The sequence below is a fragment of the Nerophis lumbriciformis genome, linkage group LG19 (genome assembly GCF_033978685.3).
Source record: "Nerophis lumbriciformis linkage group LG19, RoL_Nlum_v2.1, whole genome shotgun sequence".
NCBI lineage: Eukaryota > Metazoa > Chordata > Actinopteri > Syngnathiformes > Syngnathidae > Nerophis > Nerophis lumbriciformis.
Genome location: NC_084566.2, coordinates 14580672 through 14600679, shown reverse-complemented (window position 1 = coordinate 14600679; position 20008 = coordinate 14580672). Strand labels below are relative to the sequence as shown.

Genomic DNA, 20008 nt, shown 5'->3' with positions numbered 1-20008 from the left:
AGGCACACCACCAGCAGAAATCATTAAAAAACGAAACTCAGTTGACAGTAAAAAGTCGTTGTCGCAATTGTTGGATATCATTTTAAACCATAACCATCAATATAGCTCTTGTCTCAAAGTAGGTGTACTGTCACGACCTGTCACATCACGCTGTGACTTATTTTGAGTCTGTGTGTAGTGTTTTAGTTCTTGTCTTGCGCTCCTATTTTGGTGGCTTTTTCTCTTTTTTTGGTATTTTCCTGTAGCAGTTTCATGTCTTCCTTTGAGCGATATTTCCCTGCATCTATTTTGTTTTAGCAATCAAGAATATTTCAATTGTTTTTATCCTTTTTTGTGGGGACATTGTTGCTTGTCATGTCATGTTCAGATTTACATTGTGGATGCCGTCTTTGCTCCACAGTAAGTCTTTGCTGTCGTCCAGCATTCTGCTTTTGTATACTTTGCAATCAATTAAGTTTTAGTTTCGTTCTGCATAGCCTTCCCTAAGCTTTAATGCCTTTTCTTAGGGGCACTCACCTTTTGTCTATTTTTGGTTTAAGCATTAGTTACCTTTTTACCTGCTTGCTGCCTCCCGCTGTTTCCGACATCTACAAAGCAATTAGCTACCAGCTGCCACCTACTGATATGGAAGAGTATTACATGGTTACTCTGCCGAGCGCTAGACAGTACAGACACTCAACAACAACACATCATTTGCAGACTATAATTACTGGTGTCTGTCTATCTGTGTTGGCCCTGCGATGAGGTGGCGACTTGTCCAGGGTGTACCCCGCCTTCCGCCCGATTGTAGCTGAGATAGGCTCCAGCGTCCCCCACGACCCCAAAGGGAATAAGCGGTAGAAAATGGATGGATGGGATGGAATTACTGGTTTGCAAAAAATATTTTTAACCCAAATAGGTGAAATTAGATAATCTCCCACGGCACACCAGACGGTATCTCACGGCACACTAGTGTGCCACGGCACAGTGGTTGATAAACACTGTGATAAAGTACATTCACGTCGCAGACATGCTGCCTCTGCGTCGAACATTCGTGTGCGTAATGCTTACGTCGTCATGTTTCGGCACTGCTGTCTCGTGGTCAAAGTCTTTTATTTGCGGCCAAATTTTTGGTTCATTACTAGTCAATAGTGCACACAGAATAGGCTATGTATTGTGGCTGTGAAACTTTGGGCACAACACGATTCGATTCGATTAGATTCTTGGAGGTAACGATTCAAAATCAATACTTTTTAATAACATTGGGCGCCAGTCCTATGACTAACTACATTCCTCCATAAAATAGATAAACAGCTGTGATTAATTTCTATATTACTGAAAAGAAAACTGGCTCCGTTTGATAAAGTACATCTCTAAAGTAAATCTGTACAGCAGATATGGACATCCACATCAACAATAGGATTTCCCTGAGTGGCTGCACAGGACAGATACAAAAAAGAAGAAGAAAATCGATTTCTAATGTTTTTTAATCGATTAAGAATCATTACAAATAAGAATCGCAATTCGTTAAAAAAAAAAATGTTGACACCAGATTATATATAGCCATCAGAGATGTCCGATAATGGCTTTTTTACCGATATTTTCCAACTCTTAATTACCGATACCGATACCGATATATACAGTCGTGGAATTAACACATTATTATGCCTAATTTTGTTGTGATGCCCCGCTGGATGCATTAAACAATGTAACAAGGTTTTCCAAAACAAATCAACTCAAGTTATGGAAAAAAGTGCCAACATGGCACTGCCATATTTATTATTGAAGTCACAAAGTGCATAATTTTTTTTTAACAAGCCTCAAAACAGCAGCTTGGAATTTGGGACATGCTCTCCCTGAGAGAGACTATGAGGAGGTTGAGGTGGACGGGGTTAGGGGGGGCGGGGTTGAGGTGTGGGGGGTTAGGAATTAGCGGGGGTGTATATTGTAGCGTCCCGGAAGAGTTAGTGCTGCAAGGGATTCTGGGTATTTGTTCTGTTGTGTTTATGTTGTGTTACGGTGCGAATGTTCTCCTGAAATGTGTTTGTCATTCTTGTTTGGTTTGGGTTCACAGTGTGGCGCATATTTGTAACAGTGTTAAAGTTGTTTATACGGCCAACGTCAGTGTGACCTGTATGGCTGTTGATCAAGTATGCTTTGTATTCACTTGTGTGTGTGAAAAGCCGTAGATATTATGTGACTGGGCCGGCATGCAAAGAAAGTGCCTTTAAGGTTTATTGGCGCTCTGTACTTCTCCCTATGTCCGTGTACCACTCCGTACAGCGGCGTTTTGAAAAGTCATAAATTTAACTTTTTGAAACCGATACCGATAATTTCCGATATTACATTTTAAAGCATTTATCGACCGATAATATCGGCAGTCCGATATTATCGGACATCCCTAATAGCCATCCATACTGTAACAATCTGCTGGTGTTAATGTTCATGTTCATGTGTTATTGATGTTCAGAGTTTCCATGATGGTGAACATATGTGCCTGAAAGGTGATTGGTGGTGAATGAGGAAATGTTGTTGTGTGTCTGGGAGTGAAGCACAGAGACGGACGTGTGTGCACGAGAGGGAATACGTTTTGGAATCGGTCAGGCCTGTTGTTAGCATAATATTGGAAATAAAAGTTAAAAACCATGTCAGACGTTGTGCTACAATAAATTACAGTATAATACTTTCAGTTGTTTTTACATAAAAGTGTGGCAGCTTTTTTTTGCCATGTAACGATCAAGTACATGTACAGTGCATCCGGAAAGTATTCACTTTTCCCACATTGTGTTATTTTACAGTCTTATTCTAAAATAATATTCATTTTTTTCAAATTTTTCCTTTTTTAATTTCGGGATTTTTTTGTAAAAATAAAACACTAAAAAGTCACATGCACATAAGTATTCACAGCCTTTGCTCAATACTTTGTTGGTGCACCTTTGGCAGCAATCACAGCCTCAAGTCTTTTTGAATACGATGTCACATGTTTTGTACACCTATCTTTGGGCAGTTTTACCCATTCCTCTCAAGCTCCATCAGATTGGATGGAAAGCGTTGGTTTTCATCCAGGATGTCTCTGTACATTGCTGCATTCATCTTTCCCTCCATCCTGACTAGTTTCCCAGTTCCTGCGGCTGAAAAACATCCCCACAGCATGATGCTGCCATCGGGTTCTTGGTCTCCTCCCTGACTAGACTAAGCTGAATGCAGCAATGTACGGAGACATCATGGATGAAAACCAACGCTTCCCACCTAACTCAATGGAGCTTGAGAGATGCTGCAAAGAGGAATGTGCGCAACTGCCCAAAGATAGGAGTGCCAAACTTTTGACATCCTATTCAAAAAGACTTAGGGTTTAATTGCTGCCAAAGCCTACATTTTCGTCTTTATCACTTTTTAAACGGGAATAGGTTGCGACAATAAGAGTCGTGCCCGACTACAAGCGGTAGTGGGATCATTATTTGATGGCTAAATATGCCTGTTAAAACGAGCGACCTCTATTTCATATAAATAATGAAGTAATAGCCATTATACAGTGGGTACGTTGTTTGAAATCTAAATCAGCATTTCCAAACTCGAGGTATATTTTTTTGGACCCGGTAGCGTGAATCGATAGACCGCTGATAGCTTTTTTCGACATGCAGCTCATTGCAGCAAATTTAACTTTAAAATTCAACCAGATGGTACCTGAGACAAAATTGTTAGCAAGTTTGGAGTAAAAAATGTAGCACATTTAAGTAAAACATTTTCTTTTCCGACATTTTGTGTCCAAATTAGAATTTTTTAAAAGTTAATTTAAATTATGCAAGTGAGTAATAACCTGTGATTAATCATGATTTTTCCAAATTCAAAAGTGTGATTAATCTTTTTCTTCGTATATATGTGTTTTATAAATAAAAGGAGAAAAGATCAGTAAAACTAGCATTCATTTCAAATAGATATGCATATATACATATATAAATATATACACATATATCCATCCATCCATCCATTTTCTACCGCTTATTCCCTTTGGGGTCGCGGGGGGCGCTGGAGCCTATCTCAGCTACAATCGGGCGGATACACATATATATGCATGTATATATGAAAAGATCAGCAAAAATAGCATTCATTTCAAATAAATGTATATATATATATATATATATATATATATATATATATAGGGCCGTGTCCGCCAGTTAGAGCAGAGTAATCTCGTGACTTTAGATGTTGCGGACAGATCTGCTAGCGTTAGCTGTAGCAAGCTAACTAGCCCAGCCTGTAGTAGTCCTAAGCGGCCTACAAGCTACAGTGTACCGGTTGAGACGCATAACAGATTTAGCTTTTTAGCTAGTCCTACACCCCAGTCTCCCGGGCACCACACCTTAGTCATAGGGGACTCCATCACCCGAAACATAAAGCTTAGCAAACCAGCCACAATTAAGTGTATCCCTGGGGCCAGAGCACCTGACATAGAAGCTAATCTTAGGGAGCTAACTTGCAACAGGCCTAGTAAACACGTACGATAGGCTAATCGCACCACTAGTTATGCGAAAATAGTTGTACACGTTGGCTCCAATGACACTAGAATGAGACAGTCAGAGATTACAAAGAGAAACATAGCCAGGACTTGTGATCTCGCTGGAAAGATGTCCAGGCATCGAGTAATTGTCTCTGGCCCCCTGCCTGCGAGAGGCAATGATGAGAGATATAGCAGATTAGTCTCGCTTAACAAGTGGCTGGCTAGCTTCTGTAGACAAGAGCGACTAACGTTTATTGATAATTGGCCCTCTTTCTGGGGCAAACCAGGCTTGTTGATGAGAGACGGCCTTCACCCTAACCAGGAAGGCGCCATCATCCTGACTAAAAACATAGACTACTGTTTAAGTCACATTTGACTAACTACACTAGAGCAAGCCCGGTCACAGGCAATTACAGAGCCTGCTAGTCCGGGTGAGGAGTCAGTTAAGCTAGAACTAGCCAGCGCCAGGCTGGATAATTCCTGTACGCATAGCAATTCTCTTAGAATAATACACAACTCACATAATGTGTTTTCTGTTGTGAATGTGTTAGAGGTAGATATGCATTCTACTGAGGTGGCAAATCATGATGCGTTCAGTCTATCGCAGCATCAAGCAAAAAATCTGAAAATTCCCGTCGTATCAATTCCTAGATATGGTCGAAACTATTTAAAGTGCACTACGTATAATAAACGCAACATTATTAATATTGCTACTACGGATAATTTAAACAAAAACTTGTCAAAACAGCCCAATACTTATAATATGGGCTTTTTAAACATAAGATCATTGTCTCCCAAAACGTTATTAGTTAATGAGGTCATTAGAGACAACAATCTTAACGTCATTGGTCTTAGCGAAACCTGGCTCAAACCAGACGATTTTTTTGCGCTAAATGAGGCATCTCCTCCTAACTATACGAATGCGCATATTGCCCGTCCCCTCAAAAGGGGTGGGGGGGTCGCACTAATATACAATGAAAACTTTAACCTTACCCCTAACCTAAATAATAAATACAAATCGTTTGAGGTGCTTACTATGAGGTCTGTCGCACCGCTGCCTCTCGATATGGCTGTTATCTACCGCCCCCCCAGGGCCCTACTCGGACTTTATCAATGAATTCTCAGAGTTCGTTGCTGATCTAGTGACGCACGCAGACAATATAATCATAATGGGGGACTTTAATATCCATATGAATACCCCATCGGACCCTCAGTGCGTGGCGCTCCAGACTATAATTGATAGCTGTGGTCTTACACAAATAATAAATGAACCTACGCATAGCAACAGTAATACAATAGATCTAGTGCTGGTCAGGGGTGTCACCACCTCCAAAGTTATGGTACTCCCGTATACTAAAGTAATGTCCGATCATTACCTTATAAAATTCGAAGTTCTGACTCATTGTCAACAAACTAATAATAATAATAACTGCTATAGCAGCCGCAACATTAATGCTGCCACAACGATGACTCTTGCTGACCTACTGCCTTCGGTAATGGCACCATTCCCAAATTATGTCGGCTCTATTGATAACCTAACTAACAACTTTGACCATGCCCTGCGCGAAACCAATGATAGTATAGCATCGCTAAAACAAAAAAGGGCCCCTAAAAGGCGCACCCCATGGTTTACAGAAGAAACCAGAGCTCATAAATTATCATGTAGAAAGCTGGAACGCAAATGGCGCGCGACCAAGCTTGAGGTTTTCCATCAAGCATGGAGTGATAGTTTAATATCGTATAAACGCATGCTTACCTTAGCTAAAGCTAAATATTACTCAAATCTCATCCGCCTCAACAAAAACCCTAAATTTTTGTTTAGTACAGTAGCATCGCTAACCCAACAAGGGACTCCTCCCAATAGCTCCACCCACTCGGCAGATGACTTTATGAATTTCTTTAATAAGAAAATGTAATTCATTAGAAAGGAGATTAAAGACAACGCATCCCAGCTACAACTGGGTTCTATTAACACATATACAACTGTATCTACGACGGATACTGCAATACAAAATAGTCTCTCTCTTTTTGATGAAATAACATTAGAGGAACTATTACGGCGTGTAAGTGGGATAAAACAAACAACATGTTTACTTGACCCACTTCCTGGGAAACTTATCAAGGAGCTTTTTGTATTATTAGGTCCATCAGTGCTAAATATTATAAACTTATCACTTTCCTCTGGCACTGTTCCGCTAGCATTCAAGAAAGCGGTTATTCATCCTCTGCTCAAAAGACCTAACCTTGATCCTGACCTCATGGTAAACTACCGACCGGTGTCCCACCTTCCCTTTATTTCGAAAATCCTCGAAAAAATTGTCGCACAGCAGCTAAATGAACACTTAGTGTCTAACAATCTCTGTGAACCTTTTCAATCCGGTTTCAGGGCAAATCACTCTACGGAGACAGCCCTCGCAAAAATGACTTATGATCTACTGGTAACGATGGATTCTGATGCGTCGTCTATGTTGCTGCTTCTTGATCTTAGCGCTGCTTTCGATACCGTCGATCATAATATTTTATTAGAGCGTATCAAAACACGTATTGGTATGTCAGACTTAGCTTTGTCGTGGTTTAACTCTTATCTTACTGACAGGATGCAATGCGTCTCCCATAATAATGTGACCTCGGACTATGTTAAGGTAACGTGCGGAGTTCCTCAAGGTTCGGTTCTTGGCCCTGCACTCTTTAGTACTTACATGCTGCCGCTAGGCGACATCATACGCAAATACGGTGTTAGCTTTCATTGTTATGCTGATGACACCCAACTCTACATGCCCCTAAAGCTGACCAACACGCCGGATTGTAGTCAGCTGGAGGCGTGTCTTAATGAAATTAAACAATGGATGTCCGCTAACTTCTTGCAACTCAACGCCAAGAAAACGGAAATGCTGATTATCGGTCCTGCTAAACACCGACATTTATTTAATAATACCACCTTAACATTTGACAACCAAACAATTACACAAGGCGAATCAGTAAAGAATCTGGGTATTATCTTCCACCCAACTCTCTCGTTTGAGTCACACATTAAGAGTGTTACTAAAACGGCCTTCTTTCATCTCCGTAATATCGCTAAAATTCGTTCTATTTTATCCACTAGCGACGCTGAGATCATTATTCATGCGTTCGTTACGTCTCGTCTCGATTACTGTAACGTATTATTTTCGGGTCTCCCTATGTCTAGCATTAAAAGATTACAATTGGTACAAAATGCGGCTGCTAGACTTTTGACAAGAACAAGAAAGTTTGATCATATTACGCCTATACTGGCTCACCTGCACTGGCTTCCTGTGCTCTTAAGATGTGACTTCAAGGTTTTACTACTTACGTATAAAATACTACACGGTCTAGCTCCGTCCTATCATGTCGATTGTATTGTACCATATATCCCGGCAAGAAATCTGCGTTCAAAGAACTCTGGCTAATTAGTGATTCCCAGAGCCCAAAAAAAGTCTGCGGGCTATAGAGCGTTTTCTATTCGGGCTCCAGTACTATGGAATGCCCTCCCGGTAACAATTAGAGATGCTACCTCAGTAGAAGCATTTAAGTCCCATCTTAAAACTCATTTGTATACTCTAGCCTTTAAATAGACCACCCTTTTAGACCAGTTGATCTGCCGTTTCTTTTCTTCTCTCCTCTGCTCCCCTCTTCCTTGTGGAGGGGGGGGGGGGGGGGGGGGGGGGGGGGGGGGCACAGGTCCGGTGGCCATGGATGAAGGGCTGGCTGTCCAGAGTCGGGACCCGGGGTGGACCGCTCGCCTGTGCATCGGCTGGGAATATCTCTGCGCTGCTGACCCGTCTCCGCTCGGGATGGTGTCCTGCTGGCCCCACTATGGACTGGACTCTTACTATTATGTTGGATCCACTATGGACTGGACTCTCACAATATTTTGTCAGACCCACTCGACATCCATTGCATTCGGTCTCCCCTAGAGGGGAGGGGGTTACCCACATATGCGGTCCTCTCCATGGTTTCTCATAGTCATTCACATCGACGTCCCACTGGGGTGAGTTTTTCCTTGCCCTTATGTGGGGTTTTGTACCGAGGATGTCGTTGTGGCTTGTGCAGCCCTTTGAGACACTTGTGATTTAGGGCTATATAAATAAAGATTGATTGATTGATTGATTAATTACTGTAGTGAGTTTATCTATGTGTCTACTACAAGGGTGCCCATTAGGTCGATCACAAGCTACCGGTCTATTGCGGAGGGTGTGTCAGTCGATCACTAGCCGGGCATTAAAAAAATGGACCTAAAATTAGCGATCATAAATCTTCACCAAGACGTCACTTGATTGACACTCACGGCATCCGAGGGTCTTGTGAGATGACGCTGGCTGCTGCCAGCTCATTATCAAGAAAAAATTACCGACAGGAAGGCGAGAAACACTTTTTATTTCAACAGACTCTCGCGTCGTACCTGCTGTCAAAACTCTAAAGACCGACCGCACAGTTCCAGTCTTCACAATAAACGCCCTGCTTCATCCCCACCTTCTACCATCCTAGTCACGTCCGTTGTGTCCTTGGGCAAGACACTTCACCCCTTGCTCCTGATGGCTGCTGGTTAGCGCCTTGCATGGCAGCTCCCGCCATCAGTGTGTGAATATGTGTGTGTGAATGGGTGAATGTGGAAATAGTGTCAAAGCGCTTTGAGTACCTTGAAGGTAGAAAAGCGCTATACAAGTACAAGTATAACCCATACAAGTATAACCCATATCCTGCCTGCGCTAACAAAATAAGAGTCTCAGAAAGCTAGCGCGCACAAGCTACGGAGTTTTCCGCCAATGTATTTCTTGTAAAGTGTATAAAAACGAGTATGGAAACTGGACAAATAAGATGGCAAAAACCAACCACTTTCATGTGGTATTGGACAGATAGGAGGACTTTTTTTCTCTTCCATTTGAAAATGTGGACGTTATCATCACTACTGTCTGATTCCAATCAATGCAAGTCATCAGAATCAGGTAATACACCAACTTATATTCTTGAAAGGATTCTATATGTCTTAAACATGCTTGTATTATCATTAACCACCTTTAACATGTTAACAAAAACGTCTCTTTCATAAATAAATCAATATAAATTATATATATGAATGAGGTAGATCCCCTCAACTTGGTCAAATGAAAAGTAGCTTACCTGCAGAAAAAGAATGGGCACCCCTGGTCTACTACAAGCTAACAGTATCAAGTGAGACACCAGGGGCCTCATGTAACGTTCCTACTAAAAATAGTAATCAACAATAGAAAATATGTACGCCAGTGGATATATAGATGTACTGAAGCTCGCGCACGGAAAAATTCAAGCACATTCATCGCAATCAACATGGAACTGATCCTAGCAGTTGGCTTGACATGGCACGCCCAGACCACGCTCAGGTTACGCCCCTTTGTGGCCAATCACAAGCCAGTAGGAGGGGCTTCTTTGTGGTGTTTGGAGTGATCACCAGCGGGTTAAAATTGCGATGTGCTGCGGGAAGGTAGATGTACATCGCCAAGACAGACGAGTGTTTACGAAGATATAATTGCTGCAACTGGTTTATCTGTGAGTAGTCCCTACACCCCCCTCGCTCCGCCCGCCCTCCCTAAGCACCGTGCTCGGTGCCAGCGGATGAAATTATCTAACCTTGCAATCTTTTAAATGTGAACAAGACTGTGACTCTTGTTTGATTACTCAATTTATTATTACAACGCAGGAGAACTTCTTGTGGTAGCGGCCGTGTACGTGACATTCTACTCGGTTTCGGCGGCAACCACCCGCTGCTGCTGTCCGCCTGACATGGCCAAGGAGTCGCAGGAACAGGTTTCGACAGCAACAGGTGGCAAAATGATCGTCAAAATAAATTAATATTTCATATCAGGGTTGTACGGTATACCGGTACTAGTATAGTATCGCAGTAAAAATGAATCAAAAACGGTACTATACTCTGTTTGAAAATTACTGGTTCCCGGGCATGACGGCGTGTCGTCACGTCGTGACATTGCTGGGTTTACGAGCAAAGGAGCATGTTCGGCAGCGCACAATCACAGAGTACTTACAAGCAGACACAGTGAGTAGACAGAAAAGGGAGAATGAACGCATATTGGCTTAAAAACTAAAGATAAAGGTGAAGTTATAACACTGAAATGCCCTCAGGAAGAGGTGCTTTAAGACATTGCTAGCTAGCTAGCAGCTAACATCCATCCGCAGTCGGCAGTGTTTTAGCTACTTCTAAATCACTAATCCTCGCCTCCATGGCGACAAATAAAGTACGTTTCTTACAAGTATCATCCCTGCAGGACGAGGAATAGCTAAACATGCTTCACTACACACCGTAGGAGGATACAATAGCTCACCGGCGTCACAATGTAAACAAATGCCATGGGTGGATCTACACCTGACATCCAATGTAATGATACCAAGTACAGGTTCGTATCTAGTCGATACTACTATGATTACATTGATATTTTTTAACATCACAAAATCATTTTTAGTTTAAAAAAAAATTATATTATGTTAATAAACTCAGGAAATACGTCCCTGGACACATGAGGTCTTAAATTATGACCTTTGTATGATCCTGTATCTACTTGGTATGGGATCGATAACCAAATTTGTGGTATCATCCAAAACTAATGTAAAGTATCCAAACAACAGATGAATAAGTGATTATTACATTTTAACAGAAGTGTAGATAGAACATGTTGAAAAGGAAAATAACCAGATATTAAAATAAACCCATTGTCTCCATTTAAATTACATTTATACCAGTGTGGGTGGCACTGTAAGCAAGGTGGGTGAAGTGTCTTGCCCAAGGGCACAACGGCAATGACTAGGATGGCGGAAGCTGGATTTGAACCAGAAACCCTCACGTTCCCGCCCCAGAAACATAGGTACGTCAGCCATGAAGTTAGCGTGAGAGCGCTCGCAACATAGATTAAAAAATCATAAGCCGAGGTCTCAATATACTTTAGAGTAGTCAGTGTTCAGGTTGTACAGCAATATAGATATACTCGGGGGGTCTCGGTGAGGTGACAGGGGATTGCAAGCAGCAGGGGTCATTTTCATTACTTGTGTCTACACTCTAGTATTCATGTTAGAATGATACAAAAGCCTGCAGCTAAGTGGCAGCAGTGTTCAATCTAATCAACTGCCCTGTTCTATCCAGTAGAAGTAGGAAGTACACATGACAGTGGAATATTTTCATCGAAATAATATGATCTAATTAATGAATTGAGGCAAACAAAATGTGACGTAAATAAAATAAACATGTATCTCAATAGTTCATTATTTTCATCAAACGCTGTATCCAATTTAAATTAATTCTTCTCACTTTCAAAGCTATCCATAACCTCTCTCCGTCATATCGCTCTGACCTGCTCCATGTCGCCACGCCCTCACGTTCCCTAAGATCCTCTTCATCCATCCATCTCACTGTCCCCTTATTTAAACTGTCCACCGTGGGTGCCCGAGCTTTCAGCCGCTCAGCCCCTAATCTTTGGAACTCATTACCACCAGACCTTCGTAACATAGACTCAATATCCCTCTTCAAATCAAGACTCAAAACACACCTATCCCTGACTGCTTATTCACTGTAAATCTTATCGATCTTTGTTGTTGTTTTTGTTGTTTTTATCCAATTGATTTTATTGTTTTGATTTTGTACGGTGTCCTTGAGTGCCCAGAAAGGCGCCTTATAAGTGAAATGTATTATTATTATTATTATTATTATTTTAGTATGCACTAAACAGAATTGAATGGAATAAACTATGGATTAACTTTGCTTAATTGTTAAAATGATGTACAAACCCCGTTTCCTTATGAGTTGGGAAATTGTGCTAGATGTAAATATAAACGGAATACAATGATTTGCAAATAATTTTCAACCCATATTCAGTTGTATATGCTACAAAGACAACATATTTGATGTTCAAACTGATAAAAAAAATTTTTTTTGCAAATAATCATTAACTTTAGAATTTGATGCCAGCAACACGTGACTAAGAAGTTGGGAAAGGTGGCAATAAATACTGATAAAGTTGAGGAATGCTCATCAAACACTTATTTGGAACATCCCACAGGTGAACAGGTGGGTGCCATGATTGGGTATAAAAGTAGGTTCCATGAAATGCTCAGTCATTCACAAACAAGGATGGGGCGAGGGTCACCACTTTGTCAACAAATGCGTGAGCAAATTGTTGGACAGTTTAAGAAAAACCTTTCTCAACCAGCTATTGCAAGGAATTGAGGGGTTTCACCATCTACGGTCTGTAATATCATCAAAGGGTTCAGAGAATCTGGAGAAATCACTGCATGTAAGCAGCTAAGCCTGTGACCTTCGATCCCTCAGGCTGTACTGCATCAACAAGCGACATCAGTGTGTAAAGGATATCACCACATGGGCTCAGGAACACTTAAGAAACCCACTGTCAGTAACTACAGTTGGTCGCTACATCTGTAAGTGCAAGTTAAAACTCTCCTATGCAAGGCGAAACCCGTTTATGAACAACACCCAGAAACGCCGTCAGCTTTGCTGGGCCTGAGCTCATCTAAGATGGACTGATACAAAGTGGAAAAGTATTCTGTGGTCTGACGAGTCCACATTTCAAATTGTTTTTGGAAACTGTGGACGTTGTGTCCTCCGGACTAAAGAGGAAAAGAACCATCCGGATTGTTATAGGCGCAAAGTTGAAAAGCCAGCATCTGTGATGGTATGGGGGTGTATTAGTGCCCAAGGCATGGGTAACTTACACATCTGTGAAGGCGCCATTAATGCTGAAAGGTACATACAGGTTTTGGAGCAACATATGTTGCCATCCAAGCAACGTTACCATGGATGCCCCTGCTTATTTCAGAAAGACAATGCCAAGCCACGTGTTACATCAACGTGGCTTCATAGTAAAAGAGTGCGGGTACTAGACTGGCCTGCCTGTAGTCCAGACCTGTCTCCCATTGAAAATGTGTGGCGCATTATGAAGCCTAAAATACCACAACGGAGACCCCCGGACTGTTGAACAACTTAAGCTGTACATCAAGCAAGAATGGGAAAGAATTCCACCTGAGAAGCTTAAAAAATGTGTCTCCTCAGTTCCCAAACGTTTACTGAGTGTTGTTAAAAGGAAAGGCCATGTAACACAGTGGTGAACATGCCCTTTCCCAACTACTTTGGCACATGTTGCAGCCATGAAATCCATCCATCCATCCATCTTCTTCCGCTTATCCGAGGTCGGGTCGCGGGGGCAGCAGCCTAAGCAAAGAAGCCCAGATTCCCCTCTCCCCAGCCATTTCGTCCAGCTCTTCCCGGGGGATCCCGAAGCGTTCCCAGGCCAGCCGGGAGACATAGTCTTCCCAACGTGTCCTGGGTCTTCCCCGTGGCCTCCTACCGGTCGGACGTACCCTAAACACCACCCTAGGGAGGCGTTCGGGTGGCATCCTTACCAGATGCCCGAACCACCTCATCTGGCTCCTCTCGATGTGGAGGAGCAGCGGCTTTACTTTGAGCTCCTCCCGGATGGCAGAGCTTCTCACCCTATCTCTAAGGGAGAGCCCCGCCACCCGGCGTTTTAACTACCTCAGCAACCTCAGCCCCAGAAATAGGAGAGCCCACCACAGATTCCCCAGGCACTGCTTCCTCATAGGAAGACGTGTTGGTGGGATTGAGGAGGTCTTCGAAGTATTCCCTCCACTGATCCACAACATCCGCAGTTGAGGTCAGCAGAACACCATCCTCACCATACACGGTGTTGATAGTGCACTGCTTCCCCTTCCTGAGGCGGCGGATGGTGGTCCAGAATCGCTTCGAAGCCATCCGGAAGTCGTTTTCCATGGCTTCCCCGAACTCCTCCCATGTCTGAGTTTTTGCCTCCGCGACCGCTGAAGCCGCACACCGCTTGGCCTGTCGGTACCTGTCCGCTGCCTCAGGAGTCCTATGAGCCAAAAGAACCCGATAGGACTCCTTCTTCAGCTTGACGGCATCCCTCACCGCCGGTGTCCACCAACGGGTTCTAGGATTACCGCCACGACAGGCACCAACTACCTTGCGGCCACAGCTCCAATCAGCCGCCTCGACAATAGAGGTGCGGAACATGGTCCACTCGGACTCAATGTCCAGCACCTCCCTCGTGACAGGAGACTCTGCCAGACGTTCCCAGCAAACCCTCACAATGCGTTTGGGCCTGCCAGGTCTGTCCGGCATCCTCCCCCACCATCGCAGCCAACTCACCACCAGGTGGTGATTGGTGGAAAGCTCCGCCCCTCTCTTCATCCGAGTGTCCAAAACATGAGGCCGCAAATCCGATGACACAACTACAAAGTGAATCATGGAACTGCGGCCTAGGGTGTCCGGGTGCCAAGTGCACATATGGACACCCTTATGTTTGAACATGGTGTTTGTTATTGACAATCTGTGACGGGCACAAAAGTCCAATAACAAAACACCGCTCGGGTTCAGTTCCGGGCGGCCATTCTTCCCAATCACGCCTCTCCAGGTTTCACTGTCGTTGCCAACATGAGCGTTGAAGTCCCCCAGTAAAACGAGGGATTCACCCGGGGGAGCACTCTCCAGTACTCCCTCGAGTGAATCCAAAAAGGGTTGGTACTCTGAGCTGCGGTTTGGTGCGTAAGCGCAAACCACAGTCAGGACCCGTTCCCCCACCCGAAGGCAGAGGGAAGCTACCCTCTCGTCCACCGGGTTGAACTCCAACGTGCAGGCTCTGAGCCGGGGGGCAACAAGAATTGCCACCCCAGCTCGTCGCCTCTCACTGCCGGCAACGCCAGAGTGGAAGAGAGTCCAGCCCCTCTCGAGAGAACTGGTTCCAGAGCCCTTGCTGTGCGTCAAAGTGAGTCCGACTATATCTAGCTGGAACTTCTCCACCTCGCGCACTAGCTCAGGCTCCTTCCCCCCCAGCGAGGTGACGTTCCACGTCCCAAGAGCTAGCTTCTGTAGCTGAGGATCGGACCGCCAAGTACCCTGCCTCCGGCTGCCGCCCAGCTCACATTGCACCCGACCTCTATGACCCCTGCTATGGGTGGTGAGCCCATTGGAGGGGGGACCCACGTTGCCTCTTCGGGCTGTGTCCGGCCGGGCCCCATGGGGACAGGCCTGGCCACCAGGCGCTCGCCATCGTGCCCCACACTCCAGAGGGGGGCCCCGGTGACCCGCGTCCGGGCGAGGGCAATCTGGGTCCTTTGTTTTTATTTTTCATGGAGGTCTTTGAGCTGCTCTTGGTCTGATCCCTCACTTAGGACCAGTTTGTCTTGGGAGACCCTACCAGGGGGCATAAAGCCCCCGGACCACATAGCTCCTAGGATCATTGGGACACGCAAACTCCTCTACCACGATAAGGTGGCAGCTCAGAGTAAAAGAGTGCGTGTACTAGACTGGCCTGCCTGTGGTCCAGACCTGTCTCCCATTGAAAATGTGTGGCGCATTATGAAGCTTAAAATACCACAACGGAGACCCCGGACTGTTGAACAACTTAAGCTGTACATCAAGCAAGAATGGGAAAGAATTCCACCTGAGAAGCTTAAAAAATGTGTCTCCTCAGTTCCCAAACGTTTACTGAGTGTTGTTAAAAGGAAAGGCCATGTAACACAGTGGTGAACATGCCCTTTCCCAACTACTATGGCACGTGTTGCAGCCATGAAATTCTAAGTTAATTATTATTTGCAAAAAAAAAAAATTAAGTTTATGAGTTTGAACATCAAATATCTTGTCTTTGTAGTGCATTAAATTGAATACGGGTTGAAAATGATTTGCAAATCATTGTATTCCATTTATATTTACATCTAACATAATTTCCCAACTCATATGGAAACGGGATTTGTACATATGCATACATATATATACATATACATATATATACACATACATATATATATATGTATATACATGCATATATATATATATATATATATATATATACATACATCTATATATATACATATGTATATGTCAGAGTTTGTAGGACACGAACCCCAAGATGCAGAGAAGGCGGAAGGCGTTGTGCAAGAAAACATGATTTAATTCAACACTATGGCAAAACAACAAAGAAAAAAGTAACAAAAGGCGCGCACAAGGCGGAGAACAAAATGAACTAAAATAGCACAGAGGCTAACTGTGGACAAGAAACAAAAACACTTACTGTGACACAAAGGAACTAGGACATGAGCAGAGTGAAACAAAAGTAGACAGAGCTACAACGACACGTGTTAAGACAGGTAGTAGTGACAATGATCCAGCAGTGACTGGAGGGTAGGGCAGGTATAAATAGCAGCTGGCTGATTGACACCAGGTGTGGCCAGGTGCCAATCAGCCACAGCTGAAGGGACACAGCACTCAGGGAGAAACAGGAAACAGAACCAAAATAAGAGCGTTGACAGGAAATGACAGAGGAAAAACTAAAACTTGACCAAACTGTCTGGGACAAGCCTGACAGTATACACATATATACATACATATGTATACACATATATACATATATATACATATATACAGTATGTATACATATATATGTATGCATATATACATAAATACATATACAAACCCCGTTTCCATATGAGTTGGGAAATTGTGTTATATGTAAATATAAACGGAATACAATGATTTGCAAATCATTTTCAACCCATATTCAATTGAATGCAAAACAAAGACAAGATAATTGATGTTCAAACTCATAAACTTTTTTTTTTTTTTGCAAATAATAATTAACTTAGAATTTCATGGCTGCAACACGTGCCAAAGTAGTTGGGAAAGGGCATGTTCACCACTGTGTTACATGGCCTTTCCTTTTAACAACACTCAGTAAATGTTTGGGAACGGAGGAGACACATTTTTTAAGCTTCTCAGGTGCAATTCTTTCTTATTCTTGCTCAATGTACAGCTTAAGTTGTTCAACAGTCCGGGGGTCTCCGTTGTGGTATTTTAGGCTTCATTATGCGCCACACATTTTCAATGGGAGACAGGTCTGGACTACAGGCAGGCCAGTCTAGTACCCGCACTCTTTTACTATGAAGCCACGTTGATGTAACAAATGGCTTGGCATTGTCTTGCTGAAATAAGCAGGGTCGTCCATGGTAACGTTGCTTGGATGGCAACATATGTTGCTCCAAAACCTGTATGTACCTTTCAGCATTAATGGTACCTTCACAGATGTGTAAGTTACCCATGTCTTGGGCTCTAATACACCCCCATACCATCACAGATACAGGCTTTTCAACTTTGCGCCTATAACAATCTGGATGGTTCTTTTCCTCTTTGGTCCGGAGGACACGGCGTCCACAGTTTCCAAAAACAATTTGAAATGTGGACTCGTCAGACCACAGAACACTTTTCCACTTTGTATCAATCCATCTTGGATGAGCTCAGGCCCAGCGAAGCCGACGGCGTTTCTGGGTGTTGTTGATAAACGGTTTTCGCCTTGCATAGTAGAGTTTTAACTTGCACTTACAGATGTAGCGACCAACTGTAGTTACTGACAGTGGGTTTCTGAAGTGTTCCTGAGCCCATGTGGTGATATCCTTTACACACTGATGTCGCTTGTTGATGCAGTACAGCCTGAGGCATACTTGCCAACCTTGAGACCTCAGATTTCGGGAGGTGGGGGGTGGGGGGGGGGGCGTGGTTAAGAGGGGAGGAGTATATTTACAACTAGAATTCACCAAGTCAAGTATTCATATATATATATATATATATATATATATATAGACAATACTTGACTTTCAGTGAATTCTAGCTATCATATTTTTTATTTTATCTTATATTATATATATATATATATACTATATATATATATATATATATATATATATATATATATATATATATATATATTATATATATATATATATATATATATATATAGAGAAATACTTGAATTTCAGTGTTCATTTATTTACAACATATACACACACTAGCACTCATCTACTCATTAAGGGTTGAATCTGTCATCCTTGTATATTCTTGTCTAACTTTTTAACTAACATGCTGACACCTGTCTCTGATGATGCATTCTGCTTCGTCTCCTTGTTGTGTGTGCAGTTGTGCACTGCCTCTCTAAAAGCCCTAAATGTTATTGTCATATATGCCGTACAGTAGATGGCAGTATTGTCCTGTGTAAGAGTGTCCCAACATTTGCTGTTTACGGCAGACGAACTGCTTTACGGTAGACGAAATGTGACTGCTGTTGTTGTGTGTGTTACCGCGCTGGGAGGACGTAATGAACTGCTAACAATAAAACAATTCATAGAACCAAGAACTTCAGCCCTCAATCATTCTACAGTTATAACGTCATTAGGGCAGGCACGCTGCATATATGTGGAATGGGAAACACGGAGTAGAACAGGCTTTCTAGACTCGTCACCAGGAGTCCACTAGGCTGAATCTGAAGATTCGAGAATTTGTCCGGAGGTTTTGCGGAGAGGTCTTGGGAGAGTGCTGAATCTTCCGGGAGTTCCGGAAAATCGGGGGTTGGCAAGTATGGCTGAGGCATCGAAGGTCACAGCTACAGCTAGTGATTCGTGCCAGGATTCTCTACCAGCTCTGAACCCTTTGATGATATTACGGACCGAAGATGGTGAATACCTAAATTCCTTGCAATAGCTGGTTGGGAAAGGTTTTTCTTAAACTGTTCAACAATTTGCTCACGCATTTGTTGACAAAGTGGTGACCTTCGCCCCATCCTTGTTTGTGAATGACTGAGCATTTCATGGATCTACTCTATACTCCAATCATGGCACCCACTGTTCCAATTTTCTGTTCACCTGTGGGATGTTCCAAATAAGTGTTTGATGAGCATTCCACAACTTTATCAGTATTTATTGCCTTTCCCAACTTCTTGTCACGTGTTGCTGGCATCAAATTCTTTAATGGTTATGGGGTGATGATTTGAAATAGAGAGAGGGGTAAAGTTATCAGTTTGAACATCAAATATATTGTCTTTGTAGCATATTCAACCTGTGAATATGGGTTAAATGATTTGCAAATCATTGTATTCCGTTTATATTTACATTATTCCACTCATATGAAACAGGTTTGTTATGATAATATTATGTATATGTACATATATAATATATATTATATATAATAGTATATGTACATGTATAGTATGTACAAATATATATATATATATATATATATATATATATATATTATATTATATATATTATATATATATTATATATATATATAATACACTTTGTATTATTATATACAATATGTTTTGTCTATAATATGGGACTAAAATAGTTTATTCATTGGATGACGAAGTCGGAAAATTGATGTCTTGTTGAGTTTGCCGTCAGGTATACCTGACTGAAGAAATGTCGATTAAAATATTTAATATGTTTGTCATTCCAATAAAAACACGTATATGCATTTTAGTTGGTTATTGACTACCAGCTAAAACAATGTGTCCAATCTACCTCCTCATGTCCTTATGTAACCCCCTACAATGTATGCCTATCTGTTTTTACATGTATGTTATAATTCATTATGCCAGTAACAGATTTTACTTTAGGCATATACTGCATCTGTTGGTTTTAGCTAAGTTCCCC

General features: G+C 42.5%; 1 protein-coding gene across 1 annotated transcript in view; it reads right to left on the bottom strand.

Annotated features, from left to right (window-relative positions):
* LOC133618806 (solute carrier family 22 member 23-like) overlaps positions 1-20008 on the bottom strand; it is a 134423-nt gene that overhangs the window by 110099 nt on the left and 4316 nt on the right. The gene's annotated exons all lie outside the window — the stretch shown is intronic.